Source organism: Triticum urartu, chromosome 2A (genome assembly GCF_056163025.1).
Source record: "Triticum urartu cultivar PI428250 chromosome 2A, HENAU_Tu73, whole genome shotgun sequence".
NCBI lineage: Eukaryota > Viridiplantae > Streptophyta > Magnoliopsida > Poales > Poaceae > Triticum > Triticum urartu.
Window position 1 is genome coordinate 548,106,612 of NC_141874.1, and position 27,895 is coordinate 548,134,506.

The following is a 27,895-nucleotide window of genomic DNA, read 5'->3' on the forward strand; positions in this document are numbered from 1 at the left end:
TCCGTCTTCCCCAAACACCCTCACGTAGAGGGTTGCGAGGCCATCATACTTGAAGTGGAGGGTGCATCTCCCGCTGAAAGCACAAGTGCTCCCTGGGTGATTTTGGTAATTAATGTCAACATATCTCTTGTTGGATTAATACCTTTATCTAGCATATTTCAGATGAGTTCAACAGTGTAGTGGCGTGGACAAGAGGATGTGGAACCCCTTCAAGATGCTAAGGACACAAGATTGGCAAAAGCTCAAGACTCTTCATTTTCATCTTAGTGATCCAAGATCACATTGAGTACATAGGAAAAGCCAATACTATTAAAAGGGGATGAGGTTTTGCTTAATGGCTTGCTTGTTCAAAATGCTTAGTGATATGCTCCAAAAGCCCTCAACCAGTTTCTCATTTCCACATATGTCCCAAACCAAAAGTCAAACTCAGCCCCACCGATTTGATCTATCCGGCGCCACCAAGTTCATTTGACATAGCCATTGCCACAAACCCTAATCAATTCAGTCTCATCGATGGGATCTCGGTCTCATCGAGACGGGCTTGCAAACTCTATGTTACCTGTTGCAATAATTTCGGTCTCACTGAGATATGCAATCGGTCCCACCGAGTTTGCTTGACCAACTCTCTGTTTTTCTTATTACCAAAATCGGTCCCACCGAGTTTGTGTAATCGGTCAAACCGAGTTGAGGTTTTACCCTAACCCTAGCACATCGGTCCCACCAAAAATCCTAACGTTCACATTTCGAACTAAATCGGTCTGACTAAGTTTCATGATTCGGTCCCACCGAGTTTGGTAAATTGTGTGTAACAGTTAGATTTTGTGTGGAGGCTATATATACCCCTCCACCCATCCTTCATTCGTGGAGAAAGCCATCAGAACGTGCCTACACTTCCAGCATACATTTTCTAAGAAAGAACCACCTACTCATGTGTTCAGACCAAGATATTCCATTCCAACCTCAAGAATCTTGATCTCTAGCCTTCCCCAAGTTGCTTTCCACTCAAATCATCTTTCCACCAAATCTAAATCTGTGTGAGAGAGTTGAGTGTTGGGGAGACTATCATTTGAAGCACAAGAGCAAGGAGTTCATCATCAACACACCATCTATTACCTTTTGGAGAGTGGTGTCTGCTAGATTGGTTAGGTGTCACTTGGGAGCCTCCGTCAAGATTGTGGAGTTGAACCAAGGAGTTGTAATGGCAAGGAGATCGCCTACTTTGTGAAGATCTACCCAAGTGAGGCAAGTCTTCATGGGAGATGGCCATGGTGGGATAGACAAGGTTGCTTCTTCGTGGACCCTTCATGGGTGGAGCCCACCGTGGACTCGTGCAACCCTTACCCTTCGTGGGTTGAAGTCTCCATCAACGTGGATGTACGATAGCACCACCTATCGGAACCATGCCAAAAATCTTCGTGTCTCCAATTGCGTTTGCACACTCCAATCCCATCCCTTTACTTTCTTGAAAGTTGCATTCTTTACTTTCCGCTGCTCATATACTCTTGTCATGCTTGCTTGAAATGTATTGTGAATGTTTAAACTTGTGCTAAAACTCCACCATAACTTAAAAGAATTTAAAAAACTACTACTTTTCTTTGTTGAGGGTCTAATCACCCCCATCTAGACACCTCTTCTTGATCCTACAATTGGTATCAGAGCATTGGTCTCCATTGCTTTGGTGTAAACAACATTGGAGGAAGATGAGTGAGTCTATATTGGGGAGACTTCGACGTAGAGTGCCTATACTTGATGGAGAGTTCTTTCATGACTGGAAAATTGAGATGCTTGAGATTTTCAATGAATATCACTTGAACAAGTACATTACTACTCCTTGTGCGCGCCTTGTTGACCCCTTGCATCCTACCCTTGATGAGTCTATTAACACGATCCGTAATCTTAGAGCCATCAATTTAATCACTAGAGGATTACCTAGAAACTTGATTGCTAGCTTGCCCGCTCTTGATTGTGCTTACACCATATGGATATTTCTTGAGGAACAATTTCCACATTATTCCTTGCAAAACTTAGATGAGATTCTTCACAAGTCTATTGCTTTGAGTAAGATGAATTCAATGATCTAAGTTTGGTGATTGTCTATTTAAGCTTACAAACCTCATGCGTGCCAAAGGAGATGTTGGAATCATTAGCAATATCATCTCCCAAGACATTAGAATTCATAAAGATGAACATTGTGATGATCACTTATCTAATGAATCACTCTCTCTAGGAATTGATCCATCACAAGATGATAACCCACAAGTATAGGGGATCCCAACAGTTTTTGAGGGTAGAGTATTCAACCCAAATTTATTGATTCGACACAAGGGGACCCAAAGAATATTCTCAAGTATCAGCAGTTGAGTTGTCAATTCAACCACACCTGAAAGACTTAATATCTGCACCAAAATATTTAGTAGCAAAGTAGTATGGAAGTAACAGTAACGGTGCAATAGTAACAGTAGTAGTTTTTGTAGCAATTGTAACAGTAGCAACGGAGAAGTAACTAAGCAAAGATCAATATGTGAAAAGCTCGTAGGAAATGGATCAATCATGGATAATTATGTCAGATGTGATTCCTCATGCAACAGTTATAACATAGGGTGACACAGAACTAGCTCCAGTTCATCAATGTAATGTAGGCATGTATTCCGAATATAGTCATACGTGCTTATGGAAAAGAACTTGCATGACATATTTTGTCCTACCCTCCCATGGTAGCAGAGTCCTATTGGAAACTAAGGGATATTAAGGCCTCCTTTTAATAGAGTACCGGACCAAAGCATTAACACTTAGTGAATACATGAACTCCTCAAACTATGTTCATCACCGGGAGTGGTCCCGATGAAGGAAATATGCCCTAGAGGCAATAATAAAGTTGTTATTTATATTTCCTTATATCATGATAAATGTTTATTATTCATGCTAGAATTGTATTAACCGGAAACTTAGTACATGTGTGAATACATAGACAAACAAAGTGTCACTAGTTTGCCTCTACTTGACTAGCTCGTTGAATCAATGATGGTTATGTTTCCTGACCATAGACATGAGTTGCCATTTTATTAACGGGATCACATCATTAGATAATGATGTGATTGACTTGACCCATCCGTTACCTTAGCATGATATCGTTTAGTTTGTTGCTATTGCTTTCTCCATAACTTATACATGTTCCTATGACTATGAGATCATGCAACTCCCGAATACCGGAGGAACACTTTGTGTGCTACCAAACGTCACAACGTAACTGGGTGATTATAAAGGTGCTCTACAGGTGTCTCCGATGGTGTTTGTTGAGTTGGCATAGATCAAGATTAGGATTTGTCACTCTGATTATCGGAGAGGTATCTCTGGGCCCTCTCGGTAATGTACATCATAATAAGCCTTGCAAGCAATGTAGCTAATGAGTTAGTTACGAGATGTAGAATTATAGAACAAGTAAAGGGACTTGCCAGTAACGAGATTGAACTAGGTATTGAGATACCGACGACCGAATCTCGGGCAAGTAACATAACGATGACAAAGGGAACAACGTATACCGTTATGCGGTTTGACCGATAAAGATCCTCGTAGAATATGTAGAAGCCAATATGAGCATCCAGGTTCCGCTGTTGGTTAATGACCGGAGACATGTCTCGGTCATGTCTACATAGTTCTCGAACCCGTAGGGTCCGCACGCTTAACGTTCGGTGACGATAGGTATTATGAGTTTATGTGTTTTGATGTACCGAAGGTAGTTCGGAGACCCAGATTTGATCACGGACATTACGAGGAGTCTCAAAATGGTGAGACGTAAAGATCTATATATTGGAAGCCTATATTTGGAAATTGGAATGGTTCCGAGTGGTTCGGGCATTTTTTTGGAGTACCGGGAGGTTACCGGAACCCCCTGGGGAGTATATGGGCCTTATTGGGCCTTAGTGGAATAGAGGAGAGGGAAGGGAAGAGAGGGAGGCACGCCCCCAAGCCCAATCCGAATTGGTAAGGGGTCCGGCCCCCCTTTCCTTCCTCCCTCTCTCCTCCTTCCTTCCTCTCCTACTCCTACTTGGAAGGGGCAATCCTACTCCCGGAGGGAGTAGGACTCCCCTAGGGCGCGCCATAGAGAGGGCCGGCCCTCCTCCTCCTCCACTCCTTTATATACGGGGGAAGGGGGCACCCCATGAACACACAAGTTGATCATTGATCTTTAGCGGTGTGCGGTGCCCCCCTCCACCATAATCCACCTCGGTAATATTGTAGCGGTGCTTAGGTTAAGCCCTGTTTCGGTAGCAACATCATCACCGTCATCACACTGTCGTGTTGACGGAACTCTCCCTCGAAGCTCTACTGGATCATGAGTTCGCGGGACGTCACCAAGCTGAACATGTGCAGACCACAGAGGTGTCGTACGTTCGGTGCAAGGATTGGTCGATCATGAAGACGTACGACTACATCAACCGCGTTGTCATAACGCTTCCGCTTACGGTCTACGAGGATACGTAGACAATACTCTCCCCTCTCGTTGCTATGCATCACCATGATCTTGCGTGTGCATATGATTTTTTTTGAAATTACTGCGTTCCCCAACAGTGGTATCAGAGCCAGGTTTATGCGTAGATGTTATATGCATGAGTTGAACACAAAGGAGTTGTGGGCGTGGGTATATACATATTGCTTGCCGTCAATAGTTGATTCTTGATTCAACGACATTGTTGGATGAAGCGGCCCAGACCGACATTACGCGTACGCTTATGCGAGACTGGTTCTACCGAAGGGCTTCGCACATAGGTGGCTAGTGGGTGTCTGTTTCTCCAACTTTACTTGAATTGGGTTCAATGAACAAAGTTCTTTCTGAAGATCAAAAAGCAATCACTATACCACGTTGTGGTTTTTGATGCATATGTAAGAACATTTCTTGCTCAACCCGTAGCAGCCACGTAAAACTTGCAACAACAAAGTAGAGGACGTCTAACTTGTTTTTGCAGGGCATGTTGTGATGTGGTATGGTCAAGACGTGATGAGATATACATTGTTGTATGAGATGATCATGTTTTTGTTAAAGTTGTCGGCAACTGGCAGGAGCCTTATGGTTGTCTCTTTATTGCATAAGATGCAAGCGCCATATAATTGCTTTACTTTATCGCTATGCGATAGCAATAGTTGCAAAAGCAATATTTGGTGAGACGACCATGTGACGACACGTTGATAGAGATCAAGATGATGGAGATCATGGTGTCATGCCGGTGACGATAGAGATCATGACGGTGTTTTGGAGATGGAGATCAAAGGCACAAGATGATGATGGCCATATCATGTCACATATTTTGATTGCATGTGATGTTTATCCTTTATGCATCTTATTTTTCTTAGTTCGGTGGTAGCATTATAAGATGATCTCTCACTAAATTTCAAGGTATAAGTGTTCTCCCTGAGTATGCACCGTTGCGACAGTTCGTCGTGCTGAGACACCACATGATGATCGGGTGTGATAAGCTCTACGTTCACATACAACGGGTGCAAGCCAGTTTTGCACACGCGGAATACTCGGGTTAAACTTGACGAGCCTAGCATATGCAGATATGGCCTCGCAACACTGGAGACCGAAAGGTCGAGCGTGAATCATATAGTAGATATGATCAACATAGTGATGTTCACCATTGAAAACTACTCCATCTCACGTGATGATCGGACATGGTTTAGTTGATTTGGATCACATGATCATTTAGATGACTAGAGGGATGTCTATCTAAGTGGGAGTTCTTAAGTAATATGATCAATTGGACTTTAATTTATCATGAACTTAGTCCTGATAGTATTTTCATATCTATGTTGTAGATCAATAGCTTGCGATGTAGCTCCCCATTTATTTTTTGATATGTTCCTAGAGAAAAATAAGTTGAAAGATGATAGTAGCAATGATGCAGACTGGGTCCTTGATCTGAGGATTATCCTCATTGCTGCACAGAAAAATTATGTCCTCAATGCACCGCTAGGTAACAGACCTATTGCAGGAGCATATGCACGTGTTATGAACGTTTGACAAAGCTTGGTATGATGACTACTTAATAGTTTAGTGCACCATGCTTTACGGCTTAGAACCGAGACTTTAAAAACGTTTTGAACACCACGGAACATATAAGATGTTCTAAGATTTTAAATTGGTATTTCATACTCATGCCCGTGTCGAGAGGTATGAGACCTCTGACAAGTACTTGGCCTACAAGATGGAGGAGAATAGCTCAATCAGTGAGCATGTGCTCAGAATGTCTGAGTACTACAATTGCTTGAATCAAGTGGGAGTTAATCTTCCCGATAAAATAGTGATTGACAGATTTCTCTAGTCACTATCACCAATTTATTGGAACTTCGTGATGAACTATAATATGCAAGGGATGACGAAAGTAATTCCCAAGCTCTTCGCGATGCTGAAATCAGCAAAGGTAGAAATCAAGAAAAGTATCAAGTGTTGATGGTTGACAAGACCACTAGTTTCAAGTAAAAGGGCAAGGGAAAGAAAGGGAACTTCAAGAAGAATGGCAAGCAAGTTGCCACTCCTATGAAGAAGCCCAAAGCTAGACTCAATCCTGAAACTGAGTGCTTCTACTGCAAAGGAAATGGACACTGGAAGTGGAACTGCCCTAGATACTTGGCGGATAAGAAGGATGGCATACTGAACAAAGGTATATTGGATATACATGTTATTGATGTGTACTTTACTAGTGTTTATAGAAACCCCTCGGTATTTGATACTAGTTCAGTTGCTAAGAGTAGTAACTCGAAACGGGAGTTGCAAAATAAACAGAGACTAGATAAGGGCGAGGTGATGATGTGTGTTGGAAGTGATTCCAAGGTTGATAAGATCACCATCACACACTCCCTTTACCTTCGGGATTAGTATTGAACCTAAAATAAATGTTATTTGGTGTTTGCATTGAGCATGAATATGATTGGATCATGTTTATTGCAATACGATTATTCATTTAAGTCAAAGAATAATTGTTGTTCTATTTACATGAATAAAACCTTCTATGGTCATACACTCAATATAAATGGTTTATTGAATCTCGATCGTAGTGATACACATATTCATAATATTGAAGCCAAAAGATGCAAAGTTAATAATGATAGTGCAACTTATTTGTGGCACTGCCGTTTAGGTCATATTGGTGTAAAGTGCATGAAGAAACTCCATGTTGATGGGCTTTTGGAATCACTTGATTATGAATCACTTGATGCTTGCGAACCATGCCTCATGGGCAAGATGACTAAGACTCCGTTCTCTGGAACAATGGGGCGAGCAACTGTATTATTGGAAATAATACATACTGATGTATGTGGTCCGATGAGTGTTGAGGCTCGCGGCGGGTATCGTTATTTTCTGACCTTCACAGATGATTTGAGCAGATATGGGTATATCTACTTGATGAAACATAAGTCTGAAACATTTGAAAAGTTCAAAGAATTTCAGAGTGAAGTGGAAAATCATTGTAACAAGAAAATAAAGTTTCTGCAATCTGATTGTGGAGGAGAATATTTGAGTTACGAGTTTGGTCTTCATTTGAAGCAATGCAAAATAGTTTCGCAACTCACGCCACATGGAACACCACAACGTAATGGTGTGTCAGAACATCATAACCGTACTTTATTAGATATGGTGCAATCTATGATGTCTCTTACCCATTTATCACTATCATTTTGGGGTTATGCATTAGAGACAGTTGCATTCACGTTAAATAGGGCACCATCTAAATCCGTTGAGATGACGCCATATGAATTATGGTTTAGCGAGAAACCTAAGATGTCGTTTCTTAAAGTTTGGGGCTATGATGATCATGTGAAAAAGTTTCAACCTGATAAGCTCGAACCCAAATCGGAGAAATGCGTCTTCATAGGATACCCAAAAGAAACTGTTGGGTACACCTTCTATCACAGATCCGAAGGCAAGATCTTTGTTGCTAAGAGTGGATCCTTTCTAGAGAAGGGGTTTCTCTCGAAAGTAGTGAGTGGGAGGAATGTAGAACTTGATGAGGTAATTGTACCTTCTCCCGAATTGGAGAGTAGTTCATCACAGAAATCAGTTCTTGTGATTCCTACACCAATTAGTGAGGAAGCTAATGATGATGATCATGAAACTTTAGATCAAGTTACTACCGAACCTTGTAGGTCAACCAGAGTATGGTCCGCACTAGAGTAGTACGGTAATCCTTTCTGGATGTCATGTTACTTGACCATGACAAACCTACGAACTATGAGGAAGCGATGATGAGCCCAGATTCTGTGAAATGGCTTGAAACCATGAAATCTGAGATGAGATCCATGTATTAGAACAAAGTCTGCACTTTGATTGATTTTCCCGTTGATCGGTGAGCCATTAAAATAAATGGATTTTCAAAGAGGAAGACGGACGCTGATAGTAGTGTTACTATCTACAAAGCTCAAATTGTCGCAAAATGTTTTTGGCAAGTTCAAGGTGCTGACTATGATGAGATTTTCTCACTCGTATCGATGCTTAAAAGTCTGTCCGAATCATATTAGCAGTTGCCGCATTTTATGAAATCTTGCAAATGGATGTCAAAACTGCATTCCTTAATTGATTTCTTAAAGAAGAGTTGTATATGATGCAACTAGAAGGTTTTGTCGATCCTAAAGGTGCTAACAAAGTGATCAAGCTCCAGCGATCCATCTATGGACTGGTGCAAGCATCTCGGAGTTGGAATATATGCTTTGATAAAGTGATCAAAGCATATGGTTTTATATAGACTTGTGGTGAAGCCTGTATTTACAAGAAAGTGAGTGGGAGCACTACAATATTTCTGATAAGTATATGTGAATGACCTATTGATTGATCGGAAATAATGTAGAATTTTCTGGAAAGCATAAAGGAGTGTTTGAAAAAAGTTTTTCAAAGAAAGACCTCGATGAAGCTACTTACATATTGAGCATCAAGATCTATAGAGATAGATTAAGACGCTTGATATATTTTCAATGAGTACATACCTCGACAAGATTTTGAAGTAGTTCAAAATGGAAAAGTCAAAGAAGGAGTTCTTACCTGTGTTGCGAGGTGTGAAGTTGAGTAAAGACTCAAAACCCGACCACGGCAGAAAATAGAAAGAGAATGAAAAGTCATTCCCTATGCCTCAGTCATAGGTTCTATAAAATATGCTATGCTGTGTACCAGACCTATTGTATACCTCACCATAAGTATGGCAAGAGGGTACAATAGTGATCTAGGAGTGGATCACTGGGCAGCGGTCAAAAATATCCTTAGTGGAATAAGGAAATGTTTCTCGGTTATGGAGGTGACAAAGAGTTCATCGTAAAGAGTTACGTCGATGCAAGCTTTGACACCGATCTGGATGACTCTAAGTCTTGATCTAGATACATATTGAAAGTGGGATCAATTAGCTAGAGTAGCTCCGTGCAAAGCATTGTAGACATAGAACATTTGCAAAATACATACGGCTCTGTATGTGGCAGACCCGTTGACTAAATTTCTCTCACAAGAAAAATATGATCACTCTTTGGGTGTTAATCACATAGCGATGTGAACTAGATTATCGACTCTAGTAAACCCTTTGGGTGTTAGTCACATGGAGATGTGAACTAATCACATAAAGATGTGAACTATTGGTGTTAAATCACATGATGATGTGAACTAGACTATTGACTCTATTGCAAGTGGGAGACTGAAGGAAATATGCCCTAGAGGCAATAATAAAGTTGTTATTTATATTTCCTTATGTCATGATAAATGTTTATTATTCATGCTAGAATTGTATTAACCGGAAACTTAGTACATGTGTGAATACATAGACAAACAGAGTGTCACTAGTATTCCTCTACTTGACTAGCTCGTTGAATCAATGATGGTTATGTTTCCTAACCATAGACATGAGTTGTCATTTTATGTAGCGACCCGACCTCGGATGGTCAAGTCTCTGTGCTTCAGTGTCATCCCTGGATTGGTAATGCTAACACACACAGTACTCGAGGATTTATAACAGAGTAGCAATCACACACTTATTACATCGAAAAGTCTAAAAGAGAACTTATTACAATAATATGGCTTAAGGCCATCTAATGCGATAACAGCGGAAGGCTTGGAAGATAAAGTGAGTCCATCAACTCCAACGGCATAGCTGAGCTGCACGGCAATGACCTAATGAACCTTACTCCTCGTCTGAAAAGTCTACAACATAATACGTTGCAGCCCGAAAACGGGTCAGCACATGGAATATGCTGGCAATATAACACAGTAGAGCAGAAACAGAATAATGCTATCACTACATGCATATATGGCTGGTGGAAAGCTCTATGGTTACAGTTTTTTGCGAAAAGCCAATTTTTCCCTACAACAAAGGAATAGATTTTTATTTAACTATCATGGTGGTTTAAACATCATTGAGAAGGTACCCCCAACTCAATCCCAATTAAAGTGATTAACAACCCAATAATATTAATTAAACATGGTGAGATACATGTGATAACCCAAGTACTAGATACTCAAGAATTGTCCATAACCGGGGACACGGCTAACCATGATTAGATTGTACACTTTGCAGAGGTTTGCGCACTTTCCCCCACAAGACTCGATCACCTCCGTTGGATTTCTCGCACTACAGGGTGTTTGAGAAACGAATGACCGAGACACGGTCTTTCAGAAACGTTAACTCTCTACTCCGGGTAGACCATACCAAACCTACAAAACCCACTACCTGCTGATCGACCTCTTCAAGAGCTTCACGTAACTTACTCAACTATGCTAGAGCCCATAATAGCTTGTGGCTGCACACACAGAAGTTTCTAGCATGAATCATCTCAGTTCCCTTTGAGCCTGGGTGGCGGTCCATAGGAAGATCACACGGGTACCCCGGGATTTCCAAAAAAAACAGACTACACTGGGTTCCCCAGGTGCCTCAATCCACCCAGTTGTTTGATTATGTTGCCACCTTCAGTTGAACCATTAATTAACATTCTCATAGCTGTCATGAATTTCACTCAAACCCAAACCACGTCTACGAGCATAGCATACCAATATAAGCAATACATAGAAGTAACTCCCAAGGGTTTGAATATAACAGGGCAATAGGTTCTACCTCAGCAACTACTTCCCAACCCACAAGTTAATGACATCCTAATCATGCAATGTTTGAGGATTGGAACTAATGCATAAAAACTAGGTGATAAAGGGATATGATCAAAGTGTTACTTCACTTGCTGACGATCCGCGAATCCTAGAGACTCGTAGTAACACGCTTCGCACTCCGGGAATTCTATTGCAAGCATACATAAGTAAAAAGAAACGATGCACAGGCAAAACTCAAATAAGATAGGTTGACCAGAAAGTTCAACTTAAGAACTCCGGTACTCAAAAAGAATCAAAGCAAACGGAGCAACGAAACTCAAACGACGAAAGAAAGAAGCTTCGTTTACTAATCTGAAACTAGGTCAAATTTTATAGTAACAAAAACTTGTTTGAGTTGGTTAAACGTAAAGAGGATTTCGAGACGAAACTCCAGGCGCTTGAATCGCCTAATTCCGATAAACGAGCGAAAAGATAAACAAAAACTAAGATCGGATTAGAAATCGCGATCAGAAAAATTGCAGAATAAATCCGATAAAAGAAAACTGACGAACGGATTAACGAACGAGCATTCGTTAGCTATATCTAACGGGCGAAGAACCATTCGTTAAAACGAACGTTCGGACGAACGTCCGCTAACTAGAAGAACCAAGAAAAACCGGCGAATCCAATAAAACGGATCTAGGGTTTCTAAAAAAAACCGAACGGTCTTTATAAAAAACCGGCGGCTGGGCGTGGCGGCTACCTCCAGTGGGAGGTCCGGCGAGGCGAGGCAGCGGCGGGGCGGCGGCTTGTGGCGCGGCGGTGTAACACCCCGGATATGATTTACCTAATATGTATCCAACTCTTGCCGTTTCCGGCATTAAGTTATTTTATTTTCTCGGGTTCGGGTCTTTGTCTCCGTGTGTTGTTATTGTTGTCATGCATCTCATATCATGTCATCATGTGCATTGCATTTGCATACATGTTCGTCTCATGCATCCGAGCATTTTCCCCGTTGTCCGTTTTGCATTCCGGCGCTTCGTTCTCCTCCGGTGGTCATTTCTACCTTTCTTTCGTGTGTGGGGATTAAAGATTTCCGGATTGGACCAAGACTTTCCAAGCGGCCTTGGTTTACTACCGGTAGACCGCCTGTCAAGTTTCGTACCATTTGGACTTCGTTTGATGCTCCAACGGTTAACCGAGGGATCGAGAAGGCCTCGTGTGTGTTCCAGCCCAACACCCCTCCATTTTGGCCCAAACCCCACCAAAACCTTATCCATCATCTAGAGCGTTTGATCACGATCGCGTGGCCGAAAACCGCACCTCATTTGGACACTCCTAGCTCCCTCTACCTCTAAATATAGACCCCCCCCCTCCTCAAATTCCGGATCCCCTCCTTCTAACCCTAAAAGAGATCACCTCCGCCGCCGCGGGACACGTCCGGACGGCGCCGGACGTGTCCGCCGCCTCCTCTGACCTATCCGCACGCACCACATGGCCCGGCCGCGCCCACTTCACCGCCTCCCGCCGCCGGCCCGCGAGGGCCCGAGGCTGGCCCTCCCCGCCAACCGCGCGGGCCAGATCCGCCGCGCCCCGCCGCCTCTTCTTCTCCGCCGCACCGCCGCCTCCTTGCCCGGCGTCGGTCGCCGCCCGAGTTCCGGCGAACTCCGGCTCTGGCTCCGCCGCTCCTCCGCGGACCTCCATCCCACAGGCCGCCGCCCCTCGACGCCGGTGAGCGTCCGGTGCCGACCGGCCTCGCCTCCCCGCCCGGATCCGGCCGCCCCGACGTCTCCGGCGAGTTCTTCCTCAACGCCGGCGAGAAATCCGGCCATCCTCGTAAAGCGTGCCGGCTGGATCTGGATCTGGGAAAAGATCGGGTTGACTTTTTGCCCGAAACCCTAATTATTTTGGCTATGTTCATCGCATCGTAACTTTGCATCCGTAGCTCTGTTTTGGGCATATAGCATATCAAAATGTTCATCTCAGAGAGTACATCATTTCATCTCATTGCATCATTTTCATTTGAGTTCATCTTGACGCCCGAAATGCTATTGGAAGAGTGCTATTTGAGATAATTGTCAGATCTGCTGCTCCAATTAGATATTTGTCATTTTTGCCATGATTATTGTGTGCATGATATGCCCCTGAGCTCTACATGTGTTTTGTTATATGTTTTTCCATCTATCCAGAGGTGCAACCCATGTATTTTTGTGATGTGTGTGGTGACTAGCACAAGCTTGCAAAGTGGAGCATTCGTTAATGCTGATTTCAGGGACTTAGCATTTCCACTAAGTCCTTGATCTGTTTATCTCATTTGGCCATATGTTCATGTTGTTTCCTAGTGGTCCGTGCCTCTTTTGAGGATGATCAGTAAGGATGTTTTGTTAATCTTGTAGTGCTCTATCCATCCATGTCTTTTTTTGCAATTATGGAGCACCCTAGCTTGAGTCAATCGAGCTCTACTTTTGCCATTTCGTGAATCTGGGCAGATTGTCTACTTGTTAGCAATTTTGTCGAGGATGTTGTAGTTGATCCATGCATGCTATGTTATTGTTCTTGCCATTTCTAGCTTGCATTTTGTGTATTCTTGATGGGTGTATGCTTAGATTGTCATGACTTGCTCTGTAGTGAGTGCATCGAGCTCGTAAACATGCCTACTTGATATCTGTTTTCAGCATGCTCCAGTTTTCACTAAGTCTGAGAACTGATTATGTTTTTGCCATGTTCACATGCTTGCAAATGTATTTTCTGATCCCTTTTGGCTCAAGGTCACTAAGGGACTTTTGTTAAGATCTTTGAGTAGCTCCATGCCATGCTTTACTTTGCCATGTTCAGGTCCTGTAGCATATTGTTTTCATGCTCCAAAGAGTGCTATCTGATATGAAATTCCAAACAAGTGTTAATTTCACCAAGTCTGAGATCTGTTTGCCAAATGCATTTTTGCCATGCTTGTTTGAACCTGTTAATGGATGAATTGGCCGTATCTCAGTGCTAGTCCTTTGTTAAGCATCATGAATGGATCCCTGCCATGTATTTTGTTGTCATGTTTGGGTGCTGTAGCATGTTCATATTGTTGCATTTAGATGGCTACTTGCTGTAAATCGCGGAACGTGGTCATATTTGAATCGCTTGCCATTTCCAAACCGTAACTCCGATTCCGGTGATCTTTATATTGTTTTCAAGCGATTTCATATCATCTTTCCAGTGGCACACTTGGATTCTCAAGTTGAGGCCAGGTTCATTCATTCCTTGTCAAATCTTGCATAGGCATCACATATTGCATCCCGCATAGCATTCCATCTTTGCATCATGTTGTTTGAGTTTGCACGTGGTTGATTGTGTCCTTGTTGCTTGTTTGGGTAGAGCCGGGAGACGAGTTCGCTAACGAGGAGCCCGTTGAGTTTGCTTTCGAGGATCCAGTCAACTCTGACAACTTTGCAGGCAAGATGATCATACCCTTGAAATCACTACTATCTTTGCTTTGCTAGTTGCTCGCTCTTTTGCTATGCCATGCTACGATGCCTACCACTTGCTTTCAAGCCTCCCAAATTGCCATGTCAAACCTCTAACCCTCCATGTCCTAGCAAACCATTGATTGGCTATGTTACCGCTTTGCTCAGCCCCTCTTATAGCGTTGCTAGTTGCAGGTGAAGATTGGAGACCGTTCCTTGTTGGAACAGTATTTACTTGTTGGGATATCATTATATTGCCATGTTATCTTAATGCATCTATATACTTGGTAAAGGGTGGAAGGCTTGGCCTCTTGCCTAGTGTTTTGTTCCACTCTTGCCGCCCTAGTTTTCCGTCATATCGGTGTTATGTTCCCGGATTTTCCGTTCCTTACGCGGTTGGGTTATAATGGGAACCCCTTGATAGTTCGCCTTGATTAAAGCTTTTCCAGCAATGCCCAACCTTGGTTTTACCATTTGCCACCTAGCCTCTTTTTCCCTTGGGTTTCCGGAGCCCGAGGGTCACCTTATTTTAAACCCCCCGGGCCAGTGCTCCTCTGAGTGTTGGTCCACCTGTCAGCTGCCGGTGGCCACCAGGGGCAACTCTGGGCTGGCCTACCCGTACCTAAGACAATCTAAGTGTGCCCTGAGAAAGAGATATGTGCAGCTTATCGGGATTTTGTCGGCACATTCGGGTGGTGTTGATGGATTTGTTTTAACTTGTCGAAGTGTCTCGAAGAACTGGGATACCGAGTCTGATAGGAACGTCTCGGGAGGAGGTCTATTCCTTCTTGACCGTGAGAGCTTGTCATGGGCTAAGTTGGGACTCCCCTGCAGGGATTTGAACTTTCGAAAGCCGTGCCCGCGGTTATGGGCAGATGGGAATTTGTTAATGTCCGATTGTAGATAACTTGAACCTTAACTTAATTAAAATGAATCAACAGTGTGAGTTACCGTGATGGTCTCTTCTCGGCGGAGTCCGGGAAGCGAACACGGTGTTGGAGTAATGCTTGCTGTAGGATGCTCTTTTAGTTACTCATTCGCGCTTTGCCTCCTCTTCTCGCTCTCTTTTGCGAACAGGATAGCCACCATATATGTTAGTCGCTTGCTGCAGCTCCATATATTTTTCCTTGCCTTTCCTATTAAGCTTAAATAGTCTTGATCGCGAGGGTGCGAGATTGCTGAGTCTCTGTGGCTCACAAATTACTATTAAACCAGATGCAGGGCCTGATGATTCCGTTCCAGATGACGCGCTTGAGCTCAAGTGGGAGTTCGACGAGGACTCACGCCGATACTACGTGTCTTTCCCTGATGATCAGTAGTGGTGCCCAGTTGGGGCGATCGGGACCGTGTCGCATGTTGGGTTTATCTTTTATTTTGGCGCCGTAGTCGGGCCATGAGTGTTTGAATTTTGTAATGCTATTTATGTACTTTGATTGACGTGGCGAGTGTAAGCCAACTATGTTCCTTCCCCTTTTATTACTTATATTACATGGGATGTTGTGAAGATTGCCTAACTTGCAACATTGCTTTCAATGCGGTTATGCCTCTAAGTCGTGCCTCGACATGTGGGAGATATAGCCGCATCGAGGGCGTTACAAGTTGGTAATCAGAGCCTTCCCCGACCTTAGGAGCCCCCACTGATTGATCGTTTTTAGTAGCCGTTGTTGAGTCTAGAAAAAATGTTTTTGAGTCATTTAGGAATTATATATCGGAGAGTTTAGGAATTCTTTTTTACTTCCCAGTCTCCTCATCGCTCTGGTAAGGCATCCTGGCGTAGAGTTTTGACTCTTCTCTTCTCAAATTTCACTAATTTTTTTTAGTATCACGCGGGTATCTTGGAATCGTTCCGATGGTTTTGTGACGAGAACATTGTTCTTGGTGCCTCCTGTCTTTAGGGGTTGTGGCAGTGTCCCGGGGAGTTGAGCTCCGAGGTGTTGTCGTCACAATTTTATCATTGCAGTTCTGGAATACCTGAGTTTAGTACGCCGACATAGAAAATCTCTTTTATGCAGTTCGTTGGTGAGATAACCTCGACGCCACCTAGTACTGGGGCGGGAGTTCGGGAGTATCGCCATAACTTGTATAACGGATGCTTTTCGAAGGTTGAGGTAGATGGTTTCCGAAGTTTTTCTCGGTTATGTGTTGAAGGATGGATACAGCTGGATGTAGGATTTGCTAGTTTTGGGTGAGATATTATGCTTCCCCTGTATCCCCAACACCTGATTGCATAACCGGAAAGGTTCGGGAGTTTCATAGGTGGGAATTCTTGTAGCTCTAGTTCTTCTTCCACGGATATTTGGTTTGAGATTCGGATTTCTTACCGAGTATTCGTTCTTGATCCGTACCTTGTTGATTTATTCCTCTACCTAAATTCTAAGTGGCTTCTCAATTTATGGATATGTGACCATTTCAAGTGGAATGCATTCGTTCATTTTGTTCGGATGTGAAGACTATATGTTGCAATTTTCATTCCCCTGGATTCAGCTTCAATATTTGCCTATCAATGTGCTAATGGATGTCAACCTCTTCAGGATGGCTCCTCCAACACGGACGACTCTGAATCCTGATCCGCCACCACCTCCACCTCCTCCGGAGGCATGGCAAGCTGTGATGGCCGCAACCAATGCAAACACGCAGTTGATCATGCAAATTCTTCAAGAGCGCAATCAAGTGAACCAAGGCAACCAAGGCAACAATCAGAATCACTTTGCTACACTCAACCTGTTCCTTGCAAATAAACCAAAGACTTTCAGCAATTGTGTTGAGGCAACTGATGCTGACGATTGGCTAGTGGACTTGTGCAAGAATTTCGAGTGCAGTAACGTCGGGCCTGAGGACTTTGTCAAGTTCGCTTCCTTCCAACTCAAAGACCAAGCTGCAGAGTGGTTCCAGCAGTACAAGGATTCCAGAGGAGGACGTGTGATTACCTGGGATGAATTCCATCAAGATTTCAAAGCTCATCATATCCCTCAGAGCGTGGTTGAAAGTAAGCATGAGGAATTCCGCAACCTGAAGCAAGGCTCTTTGTCTGTCTATGACTACAACAAGTTGTTCCAGAAGCTCGCCCGCTTTGCTAAGCAGGAAGTCCCTGATGAGAAGAGCATGATATACCAGTTCAGGGGTGGTCTAATGAGAAGAAATCCAGCTAGCTCTTGTTCTCTTTGAGCCCTTGAGGTACGATGAGTTCTACAACATGGCATTGAAGCAAGAGGCCGCTCAACTGAGATGTGATGCTTCCAAGAAGCGAGTCAGAGATGCTACTCCTTCTTCCTCTACTCAAGTGGCCAAGCAGCAGAAGTATTGGCTTCCTCCTCCTCCGTTTCGTCAGCCGTATCAGAAGAGCAAAGGTGGCAATGGATCTTCCCACCCACCCAACCCTGGCTTTCAGAACAAGACTTCGTCTCAAGTTCCAAGATCGAGTGCTCCGTATCACCGTCCGCTTTCAGAGGTCACGTGCAACAAGTGCCAATAGAAGGGCCATTATGCCAACAAGTGTTTCAATCAGAGGCGTCTTCCTCCTCCTCCTCCTGTGAGATCGGAAAGTACAACTGTGGTCAAGCATAACCCGAAGCATGCCAAGGTCAACTTGATGAATGCAGTTCAGGCAGAGGACTCGTCAGATGTCATCATGGGTAACCTTCCTGTTAATGATATTCCAGCTAAAGTTCTTTTTGACACAGGTGCATCGCATTGTTTCATCTCGAGACCGTTTACATCTAAGCATGGTTTGGCTTTGCAAATTTTGCCTAGTCCATTAGCAGTTGTCTCTCCCGGTAGGCGCATGCATTCTAACTCCATTGCTCCGGATGTTACCATCACTTTGGGTGACTACAAATTTCTATCTTCTCCAACGGTTCTTGGTGACTCGGATATTGATCTTATTCTCGGAATGGATTGGCTTTCTAAGCACAAGGCTCAGCTTGATTGTGCAGCCAGGAAGATTCAATTGACTCATTCATCTGAGGATGTAATTGTGTTTGCCGCTCGTGATGATACCATCCGTCTGTTTTCTCTCAATGAGAAGGGTGAACTGGATGCTATCTCACAGATTCCAGTCGTTTGCGAATATCAAGACGTCTTTCCAGAAGAGCTTCCAGGAATGCCTCCGCACCGGCCAGTTGAATTCGTCATTGATCTTGAACCTGGCACAGAACCAGTGTGCAAGCGTCCTTACAAGCTTGGACCTGAAGAGTTGAAGGAGCTGAAGAAGCAACTCGATATTCAAGAGAGAATGGGTCTCATTTGGCCTAGTTCTTCTCCGTGGGGTTGTGGTGTTCTTTTTGTGAAGAAGAAGGATGGAACGGACTGACTTTGTGTTGATTATCGTCCATTGAACAAGAAGACTATCAAGAACAAATACCCACTTCCCAACATCAACGAGCTGTTCGAACAACTCAAAGGTGCTCAAGTATTCTCCAAGCTTGATCTCCGTATGGGTTATCATCAGATTCGAGTCCGTGAGCAAGATATTCCCAAGACGGCTTTCAGGACAAGCTATGGTTCATATGAATACACTGTCATGTCTTTTGGCCTCGTCAACGCTCCTCCGACGTTCTCTCGCATGATGAACTTCATCTTCAACGCCTACACCAATGACTTTGTTTTGGTCTATCTCGACGACATTCTGGTTTTCTCAAAGAACAAGGAAGATCATGCCAAGCACTTGCGTTTGGTACTCGATAAGCTGAGGGAACACCAGTTCTACGCCAAGTTCTCCAAGTGCGAATTTTGGCTCGATGAGGTTCTTTATCTTGGTCATATCATCTCTGCCAAGGGCATTGCGGTAAATCCTGAGAAGGTGTCTGCAATTGTGAATTGGGAACCTCCTCAGAACGTGAAGCAACTCCGTAGCTTCCTCGGTCTCGCAAGCTAATGTCGAAGATTCGTTGAAAACTTTTCTAAGATCGCGAAGCCTCTCTCAAATCTTCTCCAGAAGCACGTCAAGTACGTTTGGTCTCCGGAGTGTGACATTGCTTTCAACACTTTGAAAGAGAAATTGGTCACCGCTCCAGTTCTGACTCCGCCTGATGAATCCAAACCGTACGAGGTCTTTTGCGATGCCTCTCTCCAAGGTCTCGGCGCAGTGTTGATGCAAGAGAAGAAAGTTGTGGCTTATACCTCTCGCTAGTTGAAGCCCAATGAGAAGAACTACCCCACTCATGACCTCGAGTTGGCGGCAGTTGTGCATGCTCTTTTGACTTGGAGACATCTCTTATTGGGAAGAAAAGTGGACATTTTCACTGATCACAAGAGTCTCAAGTACATCTTCACTCAGCCTAATCTCAACCTCAGGCAAACTCGATGGGTCAAAATGATTCAAGAGTATAATCCGAGTATCGAGTATACTCCAGGCAAGGCCAATGTGATTGCTGACGCATTGAGCAGGAAGGCGTATTGCAACAGTCTGATTCTCAAGCCTTATCAACCCGAGCTTTGTGAAGCTTTCCGCAAACTTAATCTGCAAGTTGTTCCTCAAGGTTTCCTCGTTAACCTTCAAGTCTCTCCTACCTTGGAAGACCAGATTCGCCAAGCTCAGCTTCTTGATGCTATGGTGAAAAAGGTGAAGATTGGGATTGCCAAGAGTCAACCCAAGTACAAGTGCTACCGCCTTGATGACAAGGACACTCTCTTCTTCGAGGATCGTATTATTGTGCCCAAAGGTGACCTTCGTAAAGTGACCATGAACGAGGCTCACAATTCTCTTCTCTCCATCCACCCTGGGAGCACGAAGATGTATCAGGACCTCAAGCAGGCTTATTGGTGGACTCGAATGAAGCGCGAGATTGCTCAGTTCGTGAATGAATGTGATGTCTGCAAAAGAGTGAAGGCAGAACACCAAAGGCCAGCTGGTCTCCTCTAACCTCTTGCCATTCCAGAATGGAAGTTTGACCACATTGAGATGGACTTCGTGACTGGGTTTCCAAAGTCCAAACGTGGCAATGATGCTATATTCGTTGTCATCGACAAGCTCACTAAAGTGGCTCACTTTCTGCCTATCAAAGAGTCAATCACTGCAGCTCAATTGGCGGAACTCTACACCTCTCGAACTTTCTCTCTGCACAGTATTCCTCAAGTGATCTCTTCAGACCGTGGCAGCATCTTTACCTCCAAGTTTTGGGATTCTTTTTAGAAGGCCATGGGCACCAACATCTGCTTCAGCACAACTTTCCATCCTCAAACTAGCGGTCAAGTCGAGCGTGTCAACCAGATTCTTGAAGATATGCTCAGGGCTTGTGTGATCTCCTTCGGCATGAAGTGGGAGGATTGTCTTCCTTATGCTGAATTCTCCTACAACAACAGTTTTCAAGCAAGTTCGGGCAAGGCCCCATTTGAAATTCTGTATGGCAGGAAGTGTCGTACCCCTCTCAACTGGTCTGAAACCGGTGAACGTCAGCTTTTGGGTAATGACTTAATCACAGAGGCGGAGGAAATGTGCAAAGTCTTTCGAGATAACCTCAAAGCAGCCCAATCCCGCCAGAAGAGCTACTATGATAGTAAGCACCGTGATTTGGCTTTCGAGATCGAAGATCATGTTTACCTCCGTGTCTCTCCAATGAAAGGTACTCGTCGCTTCGGTATCAAAGGGAAGCTTGCCCCTAGATACGTGGGACCTTTCAAGATCGTCAGCAAGAGAGGCGATCTCTCCTATCAACTCGAGCTTCCTTCAAACTTTGCAAATGTGCATGACGTGTTCCATGTCTCCCAGCTCCGAAAGTGCTTCAAGACTCCTGACCACACCGTCAACTTCGAGGACATTGAGCTCCAAGAAGATCTCTCTTATCGTGAGCACCCCTTTGCTATTCTTGAAGAGACTGAACGCAAGACTCGCAACAAGTCGATTAAATTCCTCAAAGTCAAGTGGTCACACCATTCCGACCATGAAGCTACCTGGGAACGCGAGGATCACCTCCGTTCTGAGTACCCGGCGTTCTTTCAGTCCTAGATCTCAGGACGAGATCCTTTCATAGTGGTGGAGTGTTGTAACACCCCGGATATGATTTACCTAATATGTATCCAACTCTTGCCGTTTCCGGCGTTAAGTTATTTTATTTTCTCGGGTTTGGGTCTTTGTCTCCATGTGTTGTTATCGTTGTCATGCATCTCATATCATGTCATCATGTGCATTGCATTTGCATACATGTTCGTCTCATGCATCCGAGCATTTTCCCCGTTGTCCGTTTTGCATTCCAGCGCTTCGTTATCCTCCGGTGGTCATTTCTACCATTCTTTCGTGTGTGGGGATTAAACATTTCCAGATTGGACCGAGACTTTCCAAGCGGCCTTGGTTTACTACCGGTAGACCGCCTGTCAAGTTTCGTACCATTTGGACTTCGTTTGATGCTCCAACGGTTAACCGAGGGACCGAGAAGGCCTCGTGTGTGTTGCAGCCCAACACCCCTCCATTTTGGCCCAAAACCTTCTCCATTATCTAGAGCGTTTGATCACGATCGTGTGGCCGAAAACCGCACCTCATTTGGCCACTCCTAGGTCCCTCTACCTCTATATATAGACCCCCCTCCTCAAATTCCGGATCCCCTCCTTCTAACCCCCTCCTCCGCCAACCTATCCGCATGCGCCACATGGCCCGGTCGCGCCCACTTCACCGCCTCCCGCCGCCGGCCCGCGAGGGCCCGAGGCCGGCCCTCCCCGCCAACCGCGCGGGCCAGATCCGCCGCGCCCCGCCACCTCTTCTTCTCCGCCGCGCCGCCGCCTCCTTGCCCGGTGCCGGTCGCCGCCCGAGTTCCGGCGAACTCCGGCTCTGGCTCCGCCGCTCCTCCGCGGCCCTCCATCCCGCCGGCCGCCGCCCCTCGATGCCGGTGAGCGTCCGGTGCCGACCGGCCTCGCCTCCCCGCCCGGATCCGGTCGCCCCGACGTCTCCGGCGAGTTCTTCCTCAACGCCGGCGAGAAATCCAGCCATCCTCGTAAAGCGTGCCGGCTGGATCTGGATCTGGGAATAGATCGGGTTGACTTTTTGCCCGAAACCCTAATTATTTTGGCTATGTTCATCGCATCGTAACTTTGCATCCGTAGCTCCGTTTTGGGCATATAGCATATCAAAATGTTCACCTCAGAGAGTACATCATTTCATCTCACTGCATCGTTTTCATTTGAGTTCATCTTGATGCCCGAAATGCTGTTGGAAGAGTGCTATTTGAGATAATTGTCAGATCTGCTGCTCCAATTAGATATTTGTCATTTTTTGCCATGATTATTGTGTGCATGATATGCCCCTTAGCTCTACATGTGTTTTGTTATATGTTTTGCCATCTATCCAGAGGTGCAACCCATGTATTTTTGTGATGTGTGTGGTGACTAGCACAAGCTTGCAAAGTGGAGCATTCATTAATGCTGATTTCAGGGACTTAGCATTTCCACTAAGTCCTTGATCTGTTAATCTCATTAGGCCATATGTTCATGTTGTTTCCTAGTGGTCCGTGCCTCTTTTGAGGATGATCAGTAAGGATGTTTTGTTAATCTTGTAGTGCTCTATCCATCCATGTCTTTGTTTGCAATTATGGAGCACCCTAGCTTGAGTCAATCGAGCTCTAATTTTGCCATTTCGTGAATCTGGGCAGATTGTCTACTTGTTAGCAATTTTGTCGAGGATGTTGTAGTTGATCCGTGCATGCTATGTTATTATTCTTGCCATTTCTAGCTTGCATTTTGTGTATTCTTGATGGGTGTATGCTTAGATTGTCATGACTTGCTCTGTAGTGAGTGCATCGAGCTCGTAAACATGCCTACTTGATATCTGTTTTGAGCATGCTCCAGTTTTCATTAAGTCTGAGAACTGATTATGTTTTTGCCATGTTCACATGCTTGCAAATGTATTTTCTGATCCCTTTTGGCTCAAGGTCATTAAGGGACTTTCGTTAAGATCTTTGAGTAGCTCCATGCCATGCTTTACTTTGCCATGTTCAGCTCATGTAGCATATTTTTTTCATGCTCCAAAGAGTGCTATTTGATCTGAAATTCCAAACAAGTGTTAATTTCACTAAGTCTGAGATCTGTTTGCCAAATGCATTTTTGCCATGCTTGTTTGAACCTGTTAATGGATGAATTGGCCGTAGCTAAGTGCTAGTATTTTGTTAAGCATCATGAATGGATCCCTGCCATGTATTTTGTTGTCATGTTTGGGTGCTGTAGCATGTTCATCTTATTGCATTTAGATGGCTACTTGCTGTAAATCGCAGAACGTGGTCATATTTGAATCGCTTGCCATTTCCGAACCGTAACTCCGATTCCGGTGATCTTTATATCATTTTCAAGCGATTTCATCTCATCTTTCCAGTGGCATACTTGGATTCTCAAGTTGAGGCCAGGTTAGTTCATTCCATGTCAAATCTTGCATAGGCATCACATATTGCATCTCGCATAGCATACCATCTTTGCATCATGTTGTTTGAGTTCGCACGTGGTTGATTGTGTCCTTGTTGCTTGTTTGTCTTGTTTGGGTAGATCCGGGAGACGAGTTCGCTAACGAGGAGCCCGTTGAGTTTGCTTTCGAGGATCCAGTCAAGTCTGACAACTTTGCAGGCAAGATGATCATACCCTCGAAATCACTACTATCTTTGCTTTGCTAGTTGCTCGCTCTTTTGCTATGCCATGCTATGATGCCTACCACTTGCTTTCAAGCCTCCCAAATTGCCATGTCAAACCTCTAACCCTCCATGTCCTAGCAAACCATTGATTGGCTATGTTAACGCTTTGCTCAGCCCCTCTTATAGCGTTGCTAGTTGCAGGTGAAGATTGGAGACCGTTCCTTGTTGGAACAGTATTTACTTGTTGGGATATCATTATATTGCCATGTTATCTTAATGCATCTATATACTTGGTAAAGGGTGGAAGGCTCGGCCTCTTGCCTAGTGTTTTGTTCCACTCTTGCCGCCTTAGTTTTCCGTCATGTCGGTGTTATGTTCCCGGATTTTGCGTTCCTTACGCGGTTGGGTTATAATGGGAGCCCCTTGATAGTTCGCCTTGATCAAAGCTTTTCCAGCAATGCCCAACCTTGGTTTTACCATTTGCCACCTAGCCTATTTTTCCCTTGGGTTTCCGGAGCCCGAGGGTCACCTTATTTTAAACCCCCCGGGCCAGTGCTCCTCTGAGTGTTGGTCCACCTGTCAGCTGCCGGTGTCCACCAGGGGCAACTCTGGGCTGGCCTACCCGTACCTAAGACAATCTGACTGTGCCCTGAGAAAGAGATATGTGCAGCTCCTATCGGGATTTGTCGGCACATTCGGGCGGTGTTGCTGGATTTGTTTTAACTTGTCGAAGTGTCTCGAAGAACCGGGATACCGAGTCTGATCGGAACGTCTCGAGAGAAGGTCTATTCCTTCGTTGACCGTGAGAGCTTGTCATGGGCTAAGTTGGGACTCCCCTGCAGGGATTTGAACTTTTGAAAGCCGTGCCCGCGGTTATGGGCAGATGGGAATTTGTTAATGTCCGGTTGTAGATAACTTGAACCTTAACTTAATTAAAATGAATCAAGAGTGAGAGTTACCGTGATGGTCTCTTCTCGGTGGAGTCCGGGAAGCGAACACGGTGTTGGAGTAATGCTTGCCGCAGGATGCTCTTTTAGTTACTCGTTCGTGCTTTGCCTCCTCTTCTCGCTCTCTTTTTCGAACAGGATAGCCACCATATATGCTAGTCGCTTGCTGCAGCTCCATATATTTTTCCTTGCCTTTCCTATTAAGCTTAAATAGTCTTGATCGCGAGGGTGCGAGATTGGTGAGTCCCTGTGGCTCACAGATTACTATTAAACTAGATGGAGGGCCTGATGATTCCGTTCCAGATGACGCGCTTGAGCTCAAGTGGGAGTTCGACGAGGACTCACGCTGATACTACGTGTCTTTCCCTGATGATCAGTAGTGGTGCCCAGTTGGGGCGATCGGGACCGTGTCGCATGTTGGGTTTATCTTTTATTTTGGCGCCGTAGTCGGGCCATGAGTGTTTGAATGTTGTAATGCTATTTACGTACTTTGATTGACGTGGCGAGTGTAAGCCAACTATGTTCCTTCCCCTTTTATTACTTATATTACATGGGATGTTGTGAAGATTGCCTAACTTGCGACATTGCTTTCAATGCGGTTATGCCTCTAAGTCGTGCCTCGACACGTGGGAGATATAGCCGCATCAAGGGCGCTACAAGTGGCGCTCGGCGGCGGCGGCAGGCGGCGGCGGCTAGGCGGCGCGGGCGGCGGGGGTGCGGTGGGGTGTTTGGGGCGGCGGGGCGGCGATATATAAAGGGCGGGGCTGGGCGGCTTGGAGGAGGGGGCAAGGCGCGGCGACGGAGAGGAGTCCGGCTCGGACTCCTAGTCCGAGTCGTCGGCGGCGGCGGCGGCCTGGCGCGGCTGGGCCTTAGGCCCAGTCCGCGCGGGAATTTTTTTTAAAATAATTTCGCCGACCGAAATAAAATCCTAAAAAGAAATCTAAAAATGCCAAAATAAATTTTCACCGTCTAAATAAAATATTTAGGACGAGTTGAACATTTTCTTGGCCCTAAAATCAAATTTTGAAAACGTGCAATTTTTCTACTGCAAATAAAATCCGAATAAAACCAAATAAAGTCCAATAAATGATTTTAATATTTTTCCTCCGATATTTCAATTATTTTGGAGAAGTCATATTATCTCCACTCATTTGATTTAATATGAAATATTTCTCGGAGAGAAAAAATTTATTAAAATCAAAATCCTCGTTTCATTATTTGATAAAAGTCAAATATGAAAACCGGAAAATCCCCAACTCTCTCCGTGGGTCCTTGAGTTGCTTAGGATTTCGAGGATTGCGGAACGGAAATGCAATAAATCATGATATGCTTGGATGATCTATGTGTAACATTCCAAATTGAAAATTTGGGATGTTACAAACCTACCCCCCTTAAGATGAATCTCGCCCTCGAGATTCGGGTTGGCTAGAAAATAGGTATGGGTGGTCCTTGCGGAGATCATCCTCTTGTTCCCAGGTGGCTTCATCCTCGGTATGGTGGCTCCACTGAACTTTGCAAAACTTGATAACCTTACTGCGGGTGACTCTGCTGGCAAACTCAAGAATCTTAACTGGCTTCTTCTCGTAAGTCAAATCACTGTCTAACTGAATCGCCTCCAAGGGTACTGTACCTCTTAATGGTATATCAGCCATCTCAGCATGACACTTCTTCAGCTGTGAAACGTGGAACACATCGTGGACTCCTGACAATCCCTCAGGTAACTCCAACTTGTAGGCAACTTCTCCCATCCGTTCCAAAATGCGATACGGTCCTACAAATCTCGGGGCTAACTTTCCTTTAACTCCAAAACGTTTCACTCCTCGCAAGGGCGATACTCGCAGATATGCTCTGTCTCCAATTTCGTAGGCTACCTCCTTGCGTTTTGAGTCTGCATAAATCTTCTGCCTGGACTAAGCAATCTTCAGTCAGTCTCGGATCAGTTTTACCTTCTCCTCAGATTCTATAATCAAGTCTGGTCCAAACAACTGTCGGTCTCCTACCTCATCCCACATCAACGATGTTCTGCACCTGCGTCCATACAGGGCTTCAAATGGTGCCATCTTCAAACTAGCTTGGTAGCTATTGTTGTATGAGAACTCTGCATACGGCAAATTGTCATCCCAACTAGATCCATAATCTAGCGCACAGGCTCTCAACATATCCTCCAAAATTTGATTGACTCTCTCAGTCTGTCCATCTGTCTGCGGGTGAAATGCTGTACTGAACTCCAATCTCGTTCCCAAAGTCTGGTGTAACTGATGCCAAAACTTTGAAGTAAACTGTGTTCCTCGATCTGATACGAAGGTCCTCGGAACTCCATGCAGACATATGATCCTGGACATATAGATCTTGGCCAACTTTGCACTTGTATAGGTGGTTTTCACTGGGATGAAGTGAGCTACTTCGGTCAAATGATCAACTACTACCCATATGGAATCATATCCTGCTTTAGTCCTGGGTAATCCGGTGATAAAGTCCATGCCAAGTTTATCCCACTTCCATTCGGGTATCGGCATAGGTTGTAACAGTCCTGCTGGCTTCTGATGTTCTGTCTTAAGTCTCTGACATACATCACATACGGCTACATACTCGGCAATATCCTTCTTCATACCAGTCCACTAGAAACGTTCCTTCAAATCCAAATACATCTTGGTGTTTCCGGGGTGTATCGAGTATGGTGAGTCATGGGCCTCTTGAAGTATTAACTTCCTGATCTCCTAGTTATTGGGCACATAAACTCGGTCCTCAAACCATAGGGTATCGTGCTCATCTTCACGAAAACCTTTGGCCTTTCCCTTGCCCATCTCCTCCTTTATCTCGGCAATCTCTTTGTCATCCTTCTGAGCTTCCCGAATTTTGTCCAGCAATGTCGACTGGACCTCCATTGTTGCAATGAACCTTCTAGGT